We start from the raw sequence: 21,789 nt of genomic DNA, 5'->3' as shown, positions 1-21,789 counted from the left end.
GCTGGTGATGAGGGTGAAGGGGGACAACACAGCAGATTGTGCCAGTGGTGAGGGTGATGGGGGAATTTTACACTTGATTATGCTGGTGGTGAGGATGAAGTGGGGACAACACAGGAGATTATTGGCAGAGGTGAGGGTGAAGGGGGAGGGAGATATCACAGGAGATGATGCCAGTGGTGAGGCTGAACGGGGGATATTGCAGGCGATTATGCCGCCATTGAGGTTGAAAGGGGAACATCACAGGAGATTCTGCAGTAGTGAGCGTGAAGGGGGGGATGTTACAGGAGATTATGTGGGTGGTGAGGGTGAAGCGGGGGATGTTACAGGAGATTATGCGGGTGGTGAGGGTGAAGCGGGGGATGTTACAGGAGATTATGCAGGTGGTGAGGGTGAAATGGGGATGTCACAAAAGATTACGATGGTGGTGAGGGTGAAAGGGGTTGGGGATGTTACAGGAGATGATGCCGGTGGTGAGGGTGAAGTGGGGACAACACAGGAGATTATTGGAAGAGGTGAGGGTGAAGGGGGAGGGAGATATCACAGGAGATGATGCCAGTGTTGAGGGTGAAGGGGGGGATTTTACAGGAGATTATGTGCGTGGTGAGGGTGAAGTTACAGGAGATTATGACAGTGGTGAGGGTGAAGGAGGAATGTTACAGGAGATTATGCGGGTGGTGAGGGTGAAGGGGGGTATGTTACAGGAGATTATGCCGGTGGTGAGGGTGAAGGGGGGATATTACAGGAGATTATGCCAGTGGTGAGGGTGAAGGGGGGATATTACAGGAGATTATGCGGGTGGTGAAGCTGAAGGGGGTGTGGTGATGTCGCAGATTATACCAGTGGTGATGGTGAAGGGGGAACTTTACATGAGATTATGCGGGTGATGAGGGTGAAGAGGGAACATCAGAAGAGATTATACCAGTGGTGAGGGTGAAGTAGGGAATGTTACAGGAGATACTGCTGGTGGTGAGGGTGAAGTTACAGGTGATTATGCCAGTGGTGAGCGTGAAGGGGGGGATTTTACAGGAGATTATGCGGGTGGTGAGGGTGAAGGGGGGTATTTTACAGGAGATTATGTGGGTGGTGAGAGTGAAGGGGGGGATGTTACAGGAGATTATGCCGGTGGTGAGGGTGAAGGGGGGGATGTTACAGGAGATTATGCCGGTGGTGAGGGTGAAGGGGGGGTTGTTACAGGAGATTATGCGGATGGTGAAGGTGAAGGGGGTGTGGTGATGTCGCAGATTATGCAGGTGGTGAGGGTGAAATGGGGATGTCACAAAAGATTACGATGGTGGTGAGGGTGAAAGGGGTTGGGGATGTTACAGGAGATTATGCCGGTGGTGATGGTGAAGGGGGAATTTTACACATGATTATGCTGGTGGTGAGGGTGAAGGGGGGACAACGCAGGAGATTATTGGCAGAGGTGAGGGTGAACGGGGAGGGAGATATCACAGGAGATTATGCCGGTGGTGAAGGTGAAGGGGGGGATGTTACAGGTGTTTATGCCGGTGGTGAGGGTGAAATGGGGATGTCACAAAAGATTACGATGGTGTTGAGGGTGAAATGGGGATGTCACAAAAGATTACGATGGTGGTGAGGGTGAAAGGGGTTGGGGATGTTACAGGAGATGATGCCGGTGGTGAGGGTGAAGGGGGGACAACACAGGAGATTATTGGCAGAGGTGAGGGTGAAGGGGGAGGGAGATATCACAGGAGATGATGCCAATGGTGAGGGTGAAGGAGGAATGTTACAGGTGATTATGCCAGTGGTGACCATGAAGGGGGGGATTTTACAGGAGATTATGCGGGTGGTGAGGGTGAAGCGGGGGATGTTACAGGAGATTATGCCGGTGGTGAGGGTGAAGGGGGGTATGTTACAGGAGATTATGCGGGTGGTGAGGGTGAAGCGGGGGATGTTACAGGAGATTATGCCGGTGGTGAGGGTGAAGTGGGGACAACACAGGAGATTATTGGAAGAGGTGAGGGTGAAGGGGGAGGGAGATATCACAGGAGATGATGCCAGTGCTGAGGGTGAAGGGGGAATATCACAAGAGATTATACCAGAGATGAGGGTGAAGGGGAGATGTCACAGGAAAATATGCCAGTGGTGAGGGTGAAGGGGGAATTTTAAAGGGGGAACATCACAGGAGATTATTGGCAGAGGTGAGGGTGAAGGGGGAGGGAGATAGCACAGGAGATGATGCCAGTGGTGAGGGTGAAGGGGGGAGGTTACAGGATATTATGCCAGTGGTGAGGTTAAACATGGGATATTACAGGTGATTATGCCGCCTTTGAGGGTGAAGTGGGAAATGTCACAGGAGATTATTCCAGAGGTGAGGGTGAAGCGGGGGATGTTACAGGAGATGATGCCAGTGGTGAGCGTGAAGGGGGGATGTCACAGGAGATTATGCCGGTGGTGAGGGTGAAATGGGGATGTCACAAAAGATTACGATGGTGGTGAGGGTGAAAGGGGTTGGGGATGTTACAGGAGATTATGCTGGTGGTGAGGGTGAAGGGGGAACGTCACAAGAGATTATGACGGTGGTGAGGGTGATGGGGGAATTTTACATGAGATTCTGCCAGTGGTGAGGGTGAAGGGGGGACAGCACAGGAGATTATTGGCAGAATTGAGGATGAAGGGGGAGGGAGATATCACAGGAGATGATGCCAGTGGTGAGGTTGAACGGGGGGAAGTTAGAGGATATTATGCCAGTGGTGAGGTTGAACGGGGGGATATTACAGGCGATTATGCCGCCATTGAGGGTGAAGGGGGGATATCATAGGAGATGATACCGGTGGTAAGGATGAAGGGGGGATACTACAGGAGATTCTGCGGTGGTGAGGGCGAAAGTTGGGGGCAAAGCACAGCAGATTATGCCGGCGGTGAGGGTGAATAGGGGATGTTACAGGAGATTCTGCCAGTGTTGAGGGGGAAGTGGGGTATGTTACAGAGGATTATACCGGTGGAGAGAGTGATGGGGTGATGTTTGAGGAGTTTATGCTGGAGGGGAGGGTGAAGGGGGAAATTTACTGGAGATTATTCCGGTACTGAGGGTGAAGTGGGGACAACACAGGAGATTATGCCGGTGATGAAGGTGAAGGGGGGATATTACAGGAGATTCTGTGGGGGTGAGGGTGCAAGGTGGGGGCAAAGCACAGCAGATTATGCCGGTGGTGAGGGTGAAGGACGGACAACACAGGAGATTATTGGCAGAGGTGAGGGTGAAGGGGGGATGTTACAGGAGATTATGCTGGTGGTGAGGGTGAAGGGGGAACTTTACATGAGATTATGCCGGTGGTGATGGTGAAGGGGGAACTTTACATGAGATTATGCGGGTGATGAGGGTGAAGTGGGGACAACACAGGAGATTATTGGCAGAGGTGAGGGTGAAGGGGGAGGGAGATATCACAGGAGATGATGCCAGTGTTGAGGGTGAAGTAGGGAATGTTACAGGTGATTATGCCGGTGGTGAGGGTGAAGTAGGGAATGTTACAGGAGATTCTGCTGGTGGTGAGGGTGAAGTTACAGGAGATTATCACAGTGGTGAGGGTGAAGGGGGGATGTTACAGGAGATTATGCCGGTGGTGAGGGTGAAGGGGGGGATTTTACAGGAGATTATGCGGGTGGTGAGGGTGAAGGGGGGGATTTTACAGGAGATTATGCCGGTGGTGAGCGTGAAGGGGGGGATTTTACAGGAGATTATGCCGGTGGTGAGCGTGAAGGGGGGGATTTTACAGGAGATTATGCGGGTGGTGAGGGTGAAGCAGGGGATGTTACAGGAGATTATGCCGGTGGTGAGGGTGAAGGGGGGTATGTTACAGGAGATTATGCGGGTGGTGAGGGTGAAGCGGGGGATGTTACAGGAGATTATGCAGGTGGTGAGGGTGAAATGGGGATGTCACAAAAGATTATGCCGGTGGTGAGGGTGAAGGGGGGTATGTTACAGGAGATTATGCGGGTGGTGAGGGTGAAGCGGGGGATGTTACAGGAGATTATGCAGGTGGTGAGGGTGAAATGGGGATGTCACAAAAGATTACGACAGTGTTGAGGGTGAAAGGGGTTGGGGATGTTACAGGAGATTATGCTGGTGGTGAGGGTGAAGGGGGGACAACGCAGCAGATTATTGGCAGAGGTGAGGGTGAACGGGGAGGGAGATATCACAGGAGATTATGCCGGTGGTGAAGGTGAAGGGGGGGATGTTACAGGTGTTTATGCCGGTGGTGAGGATGAAATGGGGATGTCACAAAAGATTATGACAGTGTTGAGGGTGAAATGGGGATGTCACAAAAGATTACGATGGTGGTGAGGGTGAAGGGGGGGATGTTACAGGAGATTATGCGGGTGCTGAGGGTGAAGGGGGGATGTCACAGGAGATTATGCCGGTGGTGAGGGTGAAGTAGGGAATGTTACAGGAGATTCTGCTGGTGGTGAGGGTGAAGTTACAGGAGATTATCACAGTGGTGAGGGTGAAGGGGGGAATTTTACACGTGATTATGCCGGTGGTGAGAGTGAAGGGGGGATGTTACAGGAGATTATGCCGGTGGTGAGGGTTAAGGGGGGGATGTTACAGGAGATTATGCCAGTGGTGAGGGTTAAGGGGGGGATGTTACAGGTGATTATGACAGTGGTGAGCGTGAAGGGGGGAATTTTACACGTGATTATGCCGGTGGTGAGAGTGAAGGGGGGATGTTACAGGAGATTATGCCGGTGGTGAGGGTTAAGGGGGGGATGTTACAGGAGATTATGCCAGTGGTGAGGGTTAAGGGGGGGATGTTACAGGAGATTATGCCGGTGGTGAGAGTGAAGGGGGGATGTTACAGGAGATTATGCCGGTGGTGAGGGTTAAGGGGGGGATGTTACAGGAGATTATGACAGTGGTGAGCGTGAAGGGGGGGATGTTACAGGAGATTATGCCGGTGGTGAGGGTTAAGGGGGGGATGTTACAGGAGATTATGCGGGTGGTGAGGGTGAAGGGGGGGATGTTACAGGAGATTATGCCGGTGGTGAGAGTGAAGGGGGGATGTTACAGGAGATTATGCCGGTGGTGAGGGTTAAGGGGGGGATGTTACAGGAGATTATGCGGGTGGTGAGGGTGAAGGGGGGGATGTTACAGGAGATTATGCCAGTGGTGAGCGTGAAGGGGGGGATGTTACAGGAGATTATGCGGGTGGTGAGGGTGAAGGGGGGAATGTTACAGGTGATTATGCCGGTGGTGAGCGTGGTGGGGGATGTTACAGGAGATTATGCGGGTGGTGAGGGTGAAGGGGGGGATGTTACAGGAGATTATGCGGGTGGTGAGGGTTAAGGGGGGGATGTTACAGGAGATTATGCGGGTGGTGAGGGTGAAGGGGGGGATGTTACAGGAGATTATGCCAGTGGTGAGCGTGAAGGGGGGGATGTTACAGGAGATTATGCCGGTGGTGAGGGTTAAGGGGGGGATGTTACAGGAGATTATGCGGGTGGTGAGGGTGAAGGGGGGGATGTTACAGGAGATTATGCCGGTGGTGAGGGTGAAGGGGGGTTTGTTACAGGAGATTATGCGGGTGGTGAGGGTGAAATGGGAATTTTACACGTGATTATACCGGTGGTGAGGGTGAAGGGGGAATTTTAAAGGTGATTATGCCGGTGGTGAGGGTGAAGGGGGAATTTTACACGTGATTATACCGGTGGTGAGGGTGAAGGGAGGACATCACAGGAGATTATTGGCAGAGGTGAGGGTGAAGGGAGAGGGAGATATCACAGGAGATGATGCCAATGGTGAGGGTGAAGGGGGGATGTTACAGGAGATTATGCCGGTGGTGAGGGTGAAGGGGGTTGTGTATGTTACAGGAGATTATGCAGGTGGTGAGGGTGAAGGGGGGATGTTACAGGAGATTATGCTGGTGGTGAGGGTGAAGGGGGAATTTTAAAGGTGATTAAGCCGGTGGTGAGGGTGATGGGGGAATTTTAAAGGTGATTAAGCCGGTGGTGAGGGTGATGGGGGAATTTTACACGAGTTACTGCCGGTGGTGAGTATGAAGGGGTGATGTTACAGGAGATGATGCCGGTGGTGAGGGTGAAGGGGGGACAACACAGGAGATTATTGGCAGCGGTGAGGGTGAAGGGGGAGGGAGATATCACAGGAGATGATGCCAGTGGTGAGGGTGAAGGAGGAATGTTACAGGTGATTATGCCAGTGGTGACCATGAAGGGGGGGATTTTACAGGAGATTATGCGGGTGGTGAGGGTGAAGCGGGGGATGTTACAGGAGATTATGCCGGTGGTGAGGGTGAAGGGGGGTATGTTACAGGAGATTATGCGGGTGGTGAGGGTGAAGCGGGGGATGTTACAGGAGATTATGCAGGTGGTGAGGGTGAAATGGGGATGTCACAAAAGATTACGATGGTGGTGAGGGTGAAAGGGGTTGGGGATGTTACAGGAGATTATGCTGGTGGTGAGGGTGATGGGGGAATTTTAAAGGTGATTAAGCCGGTGGTGAGGGTGATGGGGGAATTTTAAAGGTGATTATGCCGGTGGTGAGGGTGAAGGGGGGTATGTTACAGGAGATTATGCGGGTGGTGAGGGTGAAGCGGGGGATGTTACAGGAGATTATGCTGGTGGTGAGGGTGAAGGGGGAATTTTAAAGGTGATTATGCCGGTGGTGAGGGTGAAGGGGGAATTTTAAAGGTGATTATGCCGGTGGTGAGGGTGAAGGAGGAATGTTACAGGAGATTATGCCGGTGGTGAGGGTGAAGCGGGGGATGTTACAGGAGATTATGCGGGTGGTGAGCGTGAAGGAGGAATGTTACAGGAGATTATGCCGGTGGTGAGGGTGAAGCGGGGGATGTTACAGGAGATTATGCAGGTGGTGAGGGTGAAATGGGGATGTCACAAAAGATTACGATGGTGGTGAGGGTGAAAGGGGTTGGGGATGTTACAGGAGATTATGCTGGTGGTGAGGGTGAAGCGGGGGATGTTACAGGAGATTATGCGGGTGGTGAGGGTGAAGGGGGGTATGTTACAGGAGATTATGCGGGTGGTGAGGGTGATGGGGGAATTTTAAAGGTGATTATGCCAGTGGTGAGGGTGAAGGGGGGGATGTTACAGGAGATTCTGCTGGTGGTGAGGGTGATGGGGGAATTTTACACGAGATATTGCCGGTGGTGAGTATGAAGGGGTGATGTTACAGGAGATGATGCCGGTGGTGAGGGTGAAGGGGGGACAACACAGGAGATTATTGGCAGCGGTGAGGGTGAAGGGGGAGGGAGATATCACAGGAGATGATGCCAGTGGTGAGGGTGAAGGAGGAATGTTACAGGTGATTATGCCAGTGGTGACCATGAAGGGGGGGATTTTACAGGAGATTATGCGGGTGGTGAGGGTGAAGTGGGGGATGTTACAGGTGATTATGCCGGTGGTGAGGGTGAAGCGGGGGATGTTACAGGAGATTATGCGGGTGGTGAGGGTGAAGGGGGGTATGTTACAGGAGATTATGCGGGTGGTGAGGGTGAAGCGGGGGATGTCACAGGAGATTATGCCGGTGGTGAGGGTGAAATGGGGATGTCACAAAAGATTACGATGGTGGTGAGGGTGAAAGGGGTTGGGGATGTTACAGGAGATTATGCCGGTGGTGAGCGTGAAGGGGGGACAACACAGGAGATTATTGGAAGAGGTGAGGGTGAAGGGGGAGGGAGATATCACAGGAGATGATGCCGGTGCTGAGGGTGAAGGGGGAATATCACAAGAGATTATACCAGAGATGAGGGTGAAGGGGAGATGTCACAGGAAAACATGCCAGTGGTGAGGGTGAAGGGGGAATTTTAAAGGGGGAACATCACAGGAGATTATTGGCAGAGGTGAGGGTGAAGGGGGAGGGAGATAGCACAGGAGATGATGCCAGTGGTGAGGGTGAAGGGGAGATGTCACAGGAAAACATGCCAGTGGTGAGGGTGAAGGGGGAATTTTAAAGGGGGAACATCACAGGAGATTATTGGCAGAGGTGAGGGTGAAGGGGGAGGGAGATAGCACAGGAGATGATGCCAATGGTGAGGGTGAAGGGGGGAGGTTACAGGATATTATGCCAGTGGTGAGGTTAAACATGGGATATTACAGGTGATTATGCCGCCTTTGAGGGTGAAGTGGGAAATGTCACAGGAGATTATTCCAGAGGTGAGGGTGAAGCGGGGGATGTTACAGGAGATGATGCCGGTGGTGAGGGTGAAGGGGGGGATGTTACAGGAGATTATGCCGGTGGTGAGGGTGAAGGAGGAATGTTACAGGAGATTACGATGGTGGTGAGGGTGAAAGGGGTTGGGGATGTTACACGTGATTATGCCGGTGGTGATGGTGAAGGGGGAATTTTACATGAGATTATGCGGGTGATGAGGGTGAAGGGGGAACATCAGAAGAGATTATACCAGTGGTGAGGGTGAAGCGGGGGATGTTACAGGAGATGATGCCAGTGGTGAGCGTGAAGGGGGGGATGTTACAGGAGATTATGCGGGTGGTGAGGGTGAAGGGGGGGATGTTACAGGAGATTATGCGGGTGGTGAGAGTGAAGGGGGGGATGTTACAGGAGATTATGCCAGTGGTGAGCGTGAAGGGGGGGATGTTACAGGAGATTATTCCAGAGGTGAGGGTGAAGCGGGGGATGTTACAGGAGATGATGCCGGTGGTGAGGGTGAAATGGGGATGTCACAAAAGATTACGATGGTGGTGAGGGTGAAAGGGGTTGGGAATGTTACAGGAGATTATGCTGGTGGTGAGGGTGAAGGGGGGGATTTTACAGGAGATTATGCGGGTGGTGAGGGTGAAGGGGGGGATGTTACAGGAGATTATGCGGGTGGTGAGGGTGAAGGGGGGGATGTTACAGGAGATTATGCGGGTGGTGAGGGTGAAGGGGGGGATGTTACAGGAGATTATGCCAGTGGTGAGGGTGAAGGGGGAATTTTACACGTGATTATGCCGGTGGTGAGGGTGAAGTGGGGACAACACTGGAGATTATTGGAAGAGGTGAGGGTGAACGGGGAGGGAGATATCACAGGAGATGATGCCGGTGTTGAGGGTGAAGGAGGGATGTTACAGGAGATTATGCCGGTGGTGAGCGTGAAGGGGGGGATTTTACAGGAGATTATGCGGGTGGTGAGGGTGAAGCGGGGGTTGTTACAGGAGATTATGCCGGTGGTGAGGGTGAAGGGGGGATGTTACAGGAGATTATGCCGGTGGTGAGGGTGAAGGGGGGTATGTTACAGGAGATTATGCGGGTGGTGAGGGTGAAGCGGGGGATGTTACAGGAGATTATGCAGGTGGTGAGGTTGAAATGGGGATGTCACAAAAGATTACGACAGTGTTGCGGGTGAAATGGGGATGTCACAAAAGATTACGATGGTGGTGAGGGTGAAAGGGGTTGGGGATGTTACAGGAGATTATGCCGGTGGTGAGGGTGAAGGGGGGTATGTTACAGGAGATTATGCCAGTGTTGAGGGTGAAGGGGGGATGTTACAGGAGATTATGCCGGTGGTGAGGGTGAAATGGGGATGTTACAGGAGATTATGCCAGTGGTGAGGGTGAAATGGGGATGTCACAAAAGATTACGATGGTGGTGAGGGTGAAAGGGGTTGGGGATGTTACAGGAGATTATGCTGGTGGTGAGGGTGAAGGGGGAATTTTAAAGGTGATTATGCCGGTGGTGAGGGTGAAGCGGGGGATGTTACAGGAGATTATGCGGGTGGTGAGGGTGAAGCGGGGGATGTTACAGGAGATTATGCGGGTGGTGAGGGTGAAGCGGGGGATGTTACAGGAGATTATGCGGGTGGTGACGGTGAAGCGGGGGTATGTTACAGGAGATTATGCGGGTGGTGAGGGTGAAGCGGGGGATGTTACAGGAGATTATGCGGGTGGTGAGGGTAAAGGGGGGTATGTTACAGGAGATTATGCTGGTGGTGAGGGTGAAGGGGGAATTTTACACGTGATTATGCCGGTGGTGAGCGTGAAGGGGGGACAACACAGGAGATTATTGGAAGAGGTGAGGGTGAAGGGGGAGGGAGATATCACAGGAGATGATGCCAGTGTTGAGGGTGAAGGGGGGATGTTACAGGAGATTCTGCTGGTGGTGAGGGTGAAGTTACAGGTGATTATGCCAGTGGTGAGCGTGAAGGGGGGGATTTTACAGGAGATTATGCGGGTGGTGAGGGTGAAGGGGGGTATGTTACAGGAGATTATGCTGGTGGTGAGGGTGAAGGGGGAATTTTACAGGAGATTATGCGGGTGGTGAGAGTGAAGCGGGGGATGTTACAGGAGATTATGCCGGTGGTGAGGGTGAAGCGGGGGATGTTACAGGAGATTATGCGGGTGGTGAGGGTGAAGGGGGGGATGTTACAGGAGATGATGCCGGTGTTGAGGGTGAAGGGGGGAATGTTACAGGTGATTATGCCGGTGGTGAGCGTGGTGGGGGATGTTACAGGAGATTATGCGGGTGGTGAGGGTGAAGGGGGGGATGTTACAGAAGATTATGCCAGTGGTGAACGTGAAGGGGGGGAGGTTACAGGAGATTCTGCTGGTGGTGAGGGTGAAGGGGGGTATGTTACAGGAGATTATGCGGATGGTGAGGGTGAAGGGGGTGTGGTGATGTCGCAGATTATGCCGGTGGTGAGGGTGAAATGGGGACGTCACAAAAGATTACGACAATGGTGAGGGTGAAATGGGGTTGGGGATGTTACAGGAGATTATGACAGTGGTGAGGGTGATGGGGGAATTTTACACGTGATTATGCCGGTGGTGAGGGTGAAGGAGGAATGTTACAGGAGATTACGATGGTGGTGAGGGTGAAAGGGGTTGGGAATGTTACAGGAGATTATGCTGGTGCTGAGGGTGAAGGGGGGATGTCACAGGAGATTATGCGGGTGGTGAGGGTGAAGGGGGGATGTTACAGGTGTTTATGCCAGTGGTGAGGGTGAAATGGGGATGTCACAAAAGATTACGACAGTGTTGAGGGTGAAAGGGGTTGGGAATGTTACAGGAGATTATGCTGGTGGTGAGGGTGAAGGGGGAATTTTACACGTGATTATGCCGGTGGTGAGGGTGAAGTGGGGACAACACAGGAGATTATTGGAAGAGGTGAGGGTGAAGGGGGAGGGAGATATCACAGGAGATGATGCCAGTGTTGAGGGTGAAGTAGGGAATGTTACAGGTGATTATGCCGGTGGTGAGCGTGAAGGGGGGGATTTTACAGGAGATTATGCAGGTGGTGAGGGTGAAGGGGGGGATGTTACAGGAGATTATGCGGGTGGTGAGGGTGAAGCGGGGGTTGTTACAGGTGATTATGCCGGTGGTGAGGGTGAAGGGGGGATGTTACAGGAGATTATGCGGGTGGTGAGGGTGAAGCGGGGGATGTTACAGGAGATTATGCAGGTGGTGAGGGTGAAATGGGGATGTCACAAAAGATTACGACGGTGGTGAGGGTGAAAGGGGTTGGGGATGTTACAGATTATGCTGGTGGTGAGGGTGAAGGGGGAATTTTAAAGGTGATTATGCCGGTGGTGAGGGTGAAAGGGGTTGGGGATGTTACAGGAGATTATGCTGGTGGTGAGGGTGAAGTGGGGACAACACAGGAGATTATTGGCAGAGGTGAGGGTGAAGGGGGAGGGAGATAGCACAGGAGATGATGCCAGTGTTGAGGGTGAAGGGGGGAAGTTACAGGAGATTATGCCGGTGGTGAGGGTGAAGGGGGGTATGTTACAGGAGATTATGCCAGTGGTGAGGGTGAAATGGGGATGTCACAAAAGATTACGATGGTGGTGAGGGTGAAAGGGGTTGGGGATGTTACAGGAGATTATGCTGGTGGTGAGGGTGAAGGGGGAATTTTACACGTGATTATGCCGGTGGTGAGGGTGAAGGGGGAATTTTACACGTGATTATGCCGGTGGTGAGGGTGAAGTGGGGACAACACAGGAGATTATTGGCAGCGGTGAGGGTGAAGGGGGAGGGAGATATCACAGGAGATGATGCCAGTGCTGAGGGTGAAGGGGGAATATCACAAGAGATTATACCAGAGATGAGGGTGAAGGGGAGATGTCACAGGAAAATATGCCAGAGGTGAGGGTGAAGGGGGAATTTTACACGTGATTATGCCGGTGGTGAGGGTGAAGGGGGGACAACACAGGAGATTATTGGCAGAGGTGAGGGTGAAGGGGGAGGGAGATATCACAGGAGATGATGCCGGTGGTGAGGGTGAAGGGGGGAGGTTACAGGATATTATGCCAGTGGTGAGGTTAAACATGGGATATTACAGGTGATTATGCCGCCTTTGAGGGTGAAGTGGGAAATGTCACAGGAGATTATGCCAGAGGTGAGGGTGAAGTGGGGACAACACAGGAGATTCTGCCGTGGTGAGGGTGAAAGGTGGGGGCAAAGCACAGCAGATTATGCCGGCGGTGAGGGTGAAAGGGTGGCATGTCCGTGTAGATTATGCAGGTGGTGAGGGTAATGGGGCAATTTTACACGAGATTATGCCGGTGGTGGGGGTGATGGGGGAACATCAGAAGAGATTATACCAGTGGTGAAGCTTAAGGGGGAATGTTAAAGGAGATTCTGCCGGTGGTGAAGGTGAAATGGGGATGTCACAAAAGATTACGATGGTGGTGAGGGTGAAAGGGGTTGGGGATGTTACAGGAGATTATGCTGGTGGTGAGGGTGAAGGGGGAATTTTAAAGGTGATTATGCGGGTGATGAGGGTGAAGAGGGAACATCAGAAGAGATTATACCAGTGGTGAGGGTGAAGTAGGGAATGTTACAGGAGATACTGCTGGTGGTGAGGGTGAAGTTACAGGTGATTATGCCAGTGGTGAGCGTGAAGGGGGGGATTTTACAGGAGATTATGCTGGTGGTGAGCGTGAAGGGGGGGATTTTACAGGAGATTATGCCGGTGGTGAGGGTGAAGGGGGGTGTCACAAAAGATTACGATGGTGGTGAGGGTGAAGCGGGGGATGTTACAGGAGATTATGCGGGTGGTGAGGGTGAAGCGGGGGATGTTACAGGAGATTATGCCAGTAGTGAGGGTAAAGGGGGGTATGTTACAGGAGATTATGCGGGTGGTGAGGGTGAAGGGGGGTATGTTACAGGAGATTATGCGGGTGGTGAGGGTGAAGCGGGGGATGTTACAGGAGATTATGCCGGTGGTGAGGGTGAAGGGGGGTATGTTACAGGAGATTATGCCAGTGGTGAGGGTGAAGGAGGAATGTTACAGGTGATTATGCCGGTGGTGAGCGTGAAGGGGGGGATTTTACAGGAGATTATGCGGGTGGTGAGGGTGAAGGGGGGTATGTTACAGGTGATTATGCCGGTGGTGAGCGTGGTGGGGGATGTTACAGGAGATTATGCGGGTGGTGAGGGTGAAGGGGGGGATGTTACAGAAGATTATGCCGGTGGTTAACGTGAAGGGGGGGAGGTTACAGGAGATTATGTGGATGGTGAAGGTGAAGGGGGTGTGGTGATGTCGCAGATTATGCCGGTGGTGAGGGTGAAATGGGGACGTCACAAAAGATGAGGGTGAAATGGGGTTGGGGATGTTACAGGAGATTATGACAGTGGTGAGGGTGATGGGGGAATTTTACACGTGATTATGCCGGTGGTGAGGGTGAAGTGGGGACAACACAGGAGATTATTGGAAGAGGTGAGGGTGAAGGGGGAGGGAGATATCACAGGAGATGATGCCAGTGTTGAGGGTGAAGGGGGAATGTTACAGGAGATTCTGCTGGTGGTGAGGGTGAAATGGGGATGTCACAAAAGATTACGACAGTGTTGCGGGTGAAATGGGGATGTCACAAAAGATTACGATGGTGGTGAGGGTGAAAGGGGTTGGGGATGTTACAGGAGATTATGCCAGAGGTGAGGGTGAAGGGGGAATTTTACACGTGATTATGCCGGTGGTGAGGGTGAAGTGGGGACAACACAGGAGATTATTGGAAGAGGTGAGGGTGAAGGGGGAGGGAGATATCACAGGAGATGATGCCAGTGTTGAGGGTGAAGGGTGGATGTTACAGGAGATTATGCCGGTGGTGAAGGTGAAGGGGGGTGTGGCGATGTCGTAGGAGGTTATGCCAGTGGTGAGGGTGAAGCGGGGGATGTTACAGGAGATTATGCCGGTGGTGAGGGTGAAATGGGGATGTCACAAAAGATTACGACGGTGGTGAGGGTGAAAGGGGTTGGGGATGTTACAGATTATGCTGGTGGTGAGGGTGAAGGGGGAATTTTAAAGGTGATTATGCCAGAGGTGAGGGTGAAGGGGGAATTTTACACGTGATTATGCCGGTGGTGAGGGTGAAGGGGGGACAACACAGGAGATTATTGGCAGAGGTGAGGGTGAAGGGGGAGGGAGATATCACAGGAGATGATGCCGGTGGTGAGGGTGAAGGGGGAATATCACAAGAGATTATACCAGTGGTGAGGGTGAAGTTACAGGAGATTATGCCAGTGGTGAGGGTGAAATGGGGATGTCACAAAAGATTACGATGGTGGTGAGGGTGAAGGGGGGGATTTTACAGGAGATTATGCCAGTGGTGAGGGTGAAGGGGGGGATGTTACAGGAGATTATGCCGGTGGTGAGGGTGAAGGGGGGGATGTTACAGGAGATTATGCCAGTGGTGAGGGTGAAGTGGGGACAACACAGGAGATTATTGGAAGAGGTGAGGGTGAAGGGGGAGGGAGATAGCACAGGAGATGATGCCAGTGTTGAGGGTGAAGGGGGTATGTTACAGGAGATTATGCCGGTGGTGAGGGTGAAATGGGGATGTCACAAAAGATTACGACGGTGGTGAGGGTGAAAGGGGTTGGGGATGTTACAGGAGATTATGCTGGTGGTGAGGGTGAAGGGGGAATTTTAAAGGTGATTATGCCGGTGGTGAGGGTGAAGGGGGGAATTTTACACATGATTATGCTGGTGGTGAGGGTGAAGGGGGAATTTTAAAGGTGATTATGCTGGTGGTGAGGGTGAAGGGGGAATTTTAAAGGTGATTAAGCCGGTGGTGAGGGTGATGGGGGAATTTTACACGAGTTACTGCCGGTGGTGAGTATGAAGGGGTGATGTTACAGGAGATGATGCCGGTGGTGAGGGTGAAGGGGGGACAACACAGGAGATTATTGGCAGAGGTGAGGGTGAAGGGGGAGGGAGATATCACAGGAGATGATGCCAGTGGTGAGGGTGAAGGGGGGAAGTTACAGGATACTATGCCAGTGGTGAGGTTAAATGGGGGATATTACAAGCAATTATGCCACCATTGAGTGTGAAGGGGGGGATGTCACAGGAGATGATGCCGGTGGTGAGGGTGAAGGGGGCACTTTACATGAGATTATGCGGGTGGTGAGGCTGAAGGGGGAATGTTAAAGGAGATTCTGCCGGTGGTGTGGGTGAAGGAGGGGATGTCACAGGAGATGATGCTGCTGGTGAGGGTGAAGGGGAGGGATTTTACAGGAGTCTATGCCAGTGGTGAGGCTGATGTGGGGAGGCTGATGTGGGGGGGCTCTCAGGAGATTCTGCTGGTCATGAGGGTGAAAAGGGGTGTTGTCAGCAATGACTCCTCCCAACATGCCAGTGAGCATTATTCAATGGATCCAGACAGGTCAGGACAGTACTACACAATGGCTAACATCCTATTAAAATGCCCTCCAGTTGAAAGCAAACAAAATAATCAATGACCTTCTAACTGACCATTCTCTGTCCCTTGCCTGCCCAAAATAAATCCCACTGAAACTTGTCACAAGGAGCCGATTAGAAACCTAATGGAGAAACATAAGATTAAAGCTTCAACAGAGGAAATTTCAGTGGCTGTTATGGTGCAGGAGCTGTTCAGGACAAACAGCACATATGTGCAGATCAGAAACCACTCACCTCAGTTTCTACATCTCCAGATGACAAGGTTCAAGGGCTGCAGCTCAAAATCCACCAGTCACACATGGCCTCTAAGAAATCTAGCTCCTCCTAGGCATCATGCAGAAAAAAAAATGGTATCTCCAAAGGTACATCATTCCAGGTGCACATCATTTCCACAGGCACCTCATCCCAGGGGCATGTTATCTCCAGAGGCACCTCATCCCACCCATCACCTCCAGAGGTACCTCACTTCCAGGGGCACATCATCCCAGACGGCAAATGCCCACCAAGTACACAGGACTCAGGATTGGGAAAAGCACCTCTAAATTTATATTATTTCCCAGCTTTCTAGGATCTTTCAATCTTTGTCAGGCAAGGACACTCAATTGTGATTTTTTTAATCCAAAATAATTATCAATATTCTTGTATCTGATACACCTGCAGACGCTTGGTTCAGGTTTGATGGAAGTAGGAGGGACAGAGAGATTTGCAACAGTGGAATTTAAGTATGCTGAGACTGAGAGGATGACAATGTTCTGCATGCCCAGCATGGGGGTATATGCTCTCAGGAGGCATATCTGACTCAGGTGAGCCCTCGCACTGAGGGAAACATTGGCAAGACTCAGGGAACCCGAGAGAATACAGATCCACTAAACAAGCTCAAATAGTGTCTGTTGAAAGAGAGACTAATCAGTGAGAATTTCAGAAACTACTGGCACAGCTTAAAGAAACGTCTCAATACCTTGAGACCCAGGGGAATATTTGCCACAAGATCACCCATCCTGTAGGGTCACCTGTAACCAGCAGTTACAGGTCATAGTCGCAGTTCCAAGGGATCATTGAGTCCCCAGATCAGATTGGGGTTGGATGTCCCTGCAAATCCAGAGCTCAAAGTTCCCTCATTGACAAGTTAGTACAAAGACTGAAGGTGGAAGTCCATTTTGCCAGTTTGTGAGACAATGAAGACCTGTCTCGTGTGAACATTGTGGCATGCTATGTTGGTGCCAGAATGTGTGGTGGGCTACCCCCAGCACACCCTTAGGTTGTTCACTTTAACGATGCGTTGCACTGACTGTTTCCACGTTCCTGTGCTAAATAAATGAATCGGAATCTTAGCTGAACTCTGGCCTCAAGCGCAGACTCTCCGGGGAGGGAGGCTCCTTGGCCAAATCCTCTCCCTCATCAACAACTGTTCACACAATGTAGCGATGTAGAACCTTATCATTTGTCTGTAAACACGACACGCCAGTTCACAATACTCCCTCGCAAAATTCTGTTTCTAATTTCTACCAAGGTCTTGCCTGTAAACACGTCTCCCGTCATTGTCCTGCTACTAATGCCCGTGTCTTTGTGGTAGATCCTGACGATGCAGTTTGCATCGAATTTATTGTACCAAGTGCTTCATCAATTCCAAATCTGCATCGGTCTCATTGCAACAGATTAATTACACCAAACCGGACTCGGCACCGGATTGACGGATTACACCGAATCGGACTCCGAACCAGATTGACTGATTACACCGAACCGGACTCAGCACCGGATTGACGATTACACGAAGCGCTTAGTCGACCGGGACTTCTCTTATTATTGTACCGGGAGCTGGCGGTTGGCTACCCGGGAGAGGGGTAAGGAAGACTTGCTCGGGCTCAAGGTGCCACCAGTTCCGCAGCATTCAGTGGGTTTCGCCGCGGGCATAACCATCGGAGCCCCCGCCCCGGGCCGCCCACCCCCTTACCTGTCCGGCCACTCAGGGCCGCCTCCCCGCCTCAGTTCCTTTGTGTTCCTTTCCGACTCGCCAGTACATGGAGCCCCCTACCCTGGATAGGGTATACACACTGCCACCCGGCAATCTGAATAGAGCACTAAGATTACATATTCAGACTCCAGGGTGCCACGCATCTAGCTTAGCGTCAATGCGAAACCCTGGATCCTGAATAGAAATGCTACACCTCCAGCCCGGGCTGGTGCATCGTTTACCATCAGACTGGACTCTGCATTTTAAGGTTGAGCGAGCAATTGTATTGAATGATTCTATAAGACCCCTTGCCACAGCTAAATTCGTTTTTAAAAGCGTTTGCAACATGAGTTATGTGGACATTTATTGCATCAACGACAATGTACACGACATTTCAGTGCTCAAAATGGTCATGTTCAGAGGAAAGTCAAAATCAAATGACAGAACAGCAAACACCATGCAAGGGTCAGGGCATCAGAGCAGCTTTTAATTCTCTCTGCAGGTCTTACATTTCAACGCTTCTATTTATAAAATAATCTGCTGGTATACTTCCTCAAGATTTGCCTTTTATTTTATGATGGGACATCAGACAACAAGATATAGGAGCAGAATTAGGCCATTTGGCCCATCAGAATTAGAATCAGGTTTATTATCACTGACATGTGATGTGATATTTGTTAACTTAGTAGCAGCTGTTCAATGCAATACATAATATAGAAGAAGAAACATAATAATAATAAATAATAATAATTAAACAAGTAAATCAATTACATATTTTATAGATTAATAGATTTTTTAAAACTGCAAAAACAGAAATACTGTATATTTTAAAAAGTGAGATCATGTCCAAAGATCCAATGTCCATTTAGGAATCAGATGGCAGAGGGGAAAAAACTATCCCTGAACTGCTGAGTGAGTGCCTTCAGGCTTCTGTATCTCCTACCTGATGGTAACAGTGAGAAAAGGCCAGCCCTGGGTGCTGGAGATCCTTAATAATGAGCGCTGCCTTTATGAGACACCACTCCCTGAAGATGTCCTGGGTACTTTGTAGGCTAGTACCCAAGATGGAGCTGACCAGATTTACAACCCTCTGCAGCTTCTTTCAGTCCTGTACAGGAGCCCCCCCCCCCCCATACCAGACAGTGATGCAGCCTGTCAGAATACTCTCCATGGTACATCTATAGAAGTTTTTGAGTGTATTTGTTGACATGCCAAATCTCTTCAAACTCCTAATAAAGTATAAGCCGCTGTCTTGCCTTCTTTATAGCTACATCGATATGTTGGAACCAGGTTAGATCCTTAGAGATTTTGACACCCAGGAACATGATGCTGCTCAATCTCTCCACTTCTGATCCCTCAATGAGGATTGGTACATGTTCCTTCGTCTTACCCTTCCTGAAATCCACAATCAGCTCTTTCGTCTAACTAACGTTGAGTGCCAGCTTGTTGCTGCAGCACCATTCCACTAGTTGACATATTTCACTCTTGTACTCCCTCTCATCACAACCTGAGATTCTACCAACAATGGTTGTATCGTCAGCAAATTTATCGATGGTATTTGAGCTATGCCGAGCCATGCAGTCACATGTATAGAGAGTAGAGCAATGAGCTAAGCACGCACCCCTGAGGTGTGCCAGTGATGATCGCCAGCAAGGAGGATATGTTATCACCAATCCACTCGGATTCTGGTCTTCCGGTTGGGAAATCAATGATCCAATTGCAGAGGGAGGTACAGAGGCCCAGGTTCTGCAACTTCTCTCGGACTGTGGGAATGATGGTATTAAATGTTGAGCTATAGTCAATAAACAGCATCCTGACGTAGGTGTTTGTGTTGTTCAGGTGGTCTAAAACTGTGTGGAGACACACTGAGATTGTCATTGACCTATTGTGCGATAAGCAAACTGCAGTGGGTTCAGGTCCTTGCTGAGGCAGGAGTTCAGTCTAGTCATGACCAACCTCTCAAACCATTTCATCACTGTCAATGTGAGCCCTACCGGGCGATAGCCATTAAGGCATCCCACATTATTCTTCTTAGGCACTGGTACAATTGTTGCTATTTTGAAGCAAGTGGGAACTTACGCCCATAGCAGTAAGAGGTTGAAAACGTCCTTGAATACTCCCGCTAGTTGGTTGGCACAGGTTTTCAGAGACTTACCAGGTACTCCATTGGGACTTTTGAGTCTGCTCCACCATTTCATTATGGCTCAGCCCATATCTCCCCCTTTCTCCCTGTATCCCTATATACCTGACCATTCAAAAATCTATCAACCTCTGCCTTAAGTATATGTAAGACATGCTTCATAGCCACCTGTGGCAACAAATTCCACAAATACACCTCTCTCTGGCTAAAGACATTTCTCTTTATTTCTGTTCTAAAAAGGACACCTCTCTGTTCTGAAGCTGTGTCCTCAGGTCCCAAACTCGCCCACCATAGGAAACAACCTCTCCACATCCACTCTATCAAGGCTTTTCAACATTCAATAGGTTTCAATTAGGACATCCCTCATTCTTCTGAATTTTGGTGAATACAAGTCCGGAGCTATTAAATACTCTTCATATGATAATCTGTTCAATTTTGGCATCATTTTCATGAACCATGTTTGAACCCTCTCCAGTTTCAATGCATCCTTTCTAAGATAAGGGACCCAAACCTTCTCACAATAGTCCAAATGAGGCTTTGCCAGTGCTTAATAAAGTCTGAACATTACATCCTTGCTTTTCTATTCTAGTCCTCTTGAACTGAACACCAACATCACATTTGCCTTTCCTACCATTGACTCAACCTGCAAATTAACCTTTAGGGAATCCTCCAAGTCCCTTTGTGCCTCAGACTTTTGAATTTTCACTCCATTTAGAAAATAATCTTCCCTTTTATTTCTTCTACCAAAGTGCATGACCATACACTTCCCAGCACTGTATTACAACTACCATTTTTTTGCCAATTCTTCTCATCTGTCTAAGTCTCTCTACTCCCTCAAAACTACCTGCCCCTCACCTATCTTCATATTGTCCCCTCTACAAACTTTACAACAAAGTTATTAATTCTGTCATCCAAGTCATTGACATACAGTGTAAAAAGAAGTGGTCCCAACACCAGCTCCTGTGCAACACCACTAGTTTCAGGCAGCCACCTAGAAGAGGCTCCCTCTGTTCCTATTCTTAGCCTCCTGCCAATCAGCCACTGTTTTATCCATACTAGAATTTTCCTGTAATGCCATGGACTCTTAACTTGTTGAACACCTTGTCAAAAACCTTCTGAAAATCTAATACAAACATTACACAACATTAACTGATTCTCCTTTGACTAATGTGTTTGTTGTTATTTCTTCAAGGAATTCCATCATATTTGTCAGGAAAGATTTAAGGAAACCATACTGATTATGGCCTATTTTATCATGTACCACTGTTCCTTGGACATTTTGGACAAGATTTGTAAGCCTGGAGATAGAAACATATAAACATAGAAAAACGACAGCACAATTCAGGCCTTTTGGCCCACAATTCTGTGCCAAACATGTGCTTACTTTAGAAATTACCTAGGGTTACACATAGCCCTCTATTTTTCCAAGCTCCATGTACCTATCTAGGAGTCTCTTAAAAGACCCTATTGTATGTGTCTCCACCACCGTTGCCAGCAGACCATTCCATGCACTCACCACTCTCTGCGTAAAAAACCCACCTCTGACAACTCCTCTGTACCTACTTCTAAGCACCTTAAACTTGTATCCTCTTGTGACAACCATTTTAGCACTGGGAAATCGGTGACTAAGCCAGTGACTAAGCCTCTGACTATCCACACGATCAATGTCTTCCATCTTATATACCTCTATTAGGTCACCTCTCATCCTCTGTTGCTCCAAGGAGAAAAGGCTGAGTTCACTCAACCTGTTCTCATAAGGCATGCCCCCCAATCCAGGCAACATCCTTGTATGTCTCCTCTGCACCGTTTTTATGGCTTCCACATCCTTCCTGTAGTGAGGCAACCAGAACTGAGCATGGTACTCCAAGTGGGGTCTGATCAGGGTCCTATATACTTGCAACATTACCTCTCGGCTCCTAAGTTCAATTCCACGATTGATGAAGGCCAATACACCATATGCCTTCTTAACCACAGAGGCAACCTGCGCAGCTGCTTTGAGCATCCTATGGTCTTGGATCCCAAGATCCTTCTGATCCTCCACACTGCTGAGAGTCTTACCATTAATACTAT

The 21,789-nt window shown here is 50.2% G+C and overlaps 1 protein-coding gene across 3 annotated transcripts in view; it reads right to left on the bottom strand.

Annotated features, from left to right (window-relative positions):
• Window positions 1-17,679, bottom strand: part of apba2b (amyloid beta (A4) precursor protein-binding, family A, member 2b) — a 90,117-nt gene extending 72,438 nt beyond the window's left edge. Inside the window, exon 1 of one of the 3 annotated variants that reach the window (XM_059945839.1) lies at window positions 17,580-17,679. The gene's annotated coding sequence lies outside the window, so the exon portion shown is untranslated. The remainder of the gene's footprint in view (window positions 1-17,579) is intronic. The other 2 variants (XM_059945840.1, XM_059945838.1) reach the window with 2 other exon arrangements.
• Between the last annotated feature and the right edge of the window lie 4,110 nt (window positions 17,680-21,789).

The sequence above is a fragment of the Hypanus sabinus genome, chromosome 21, assembly GCF_030144855.1.
Source record: "Hypanus sabinus isolate sHypSab1 chromosome 21, sHypSab1.hap1, whole genome shotgun sequence".
Classification (NCBI taxonomy): domain Eukaryota; kingdom Metazoa; phylum Chordata; class Chondrichthyes; order Myliobatiformes; family Dasyatidae; genus Hypanus; species Hypanus sabinus.
Note: the sequence above shows the minus strand (reverse complement) of the source record. Positions and strands in the feature narration are given on the sequence as shown.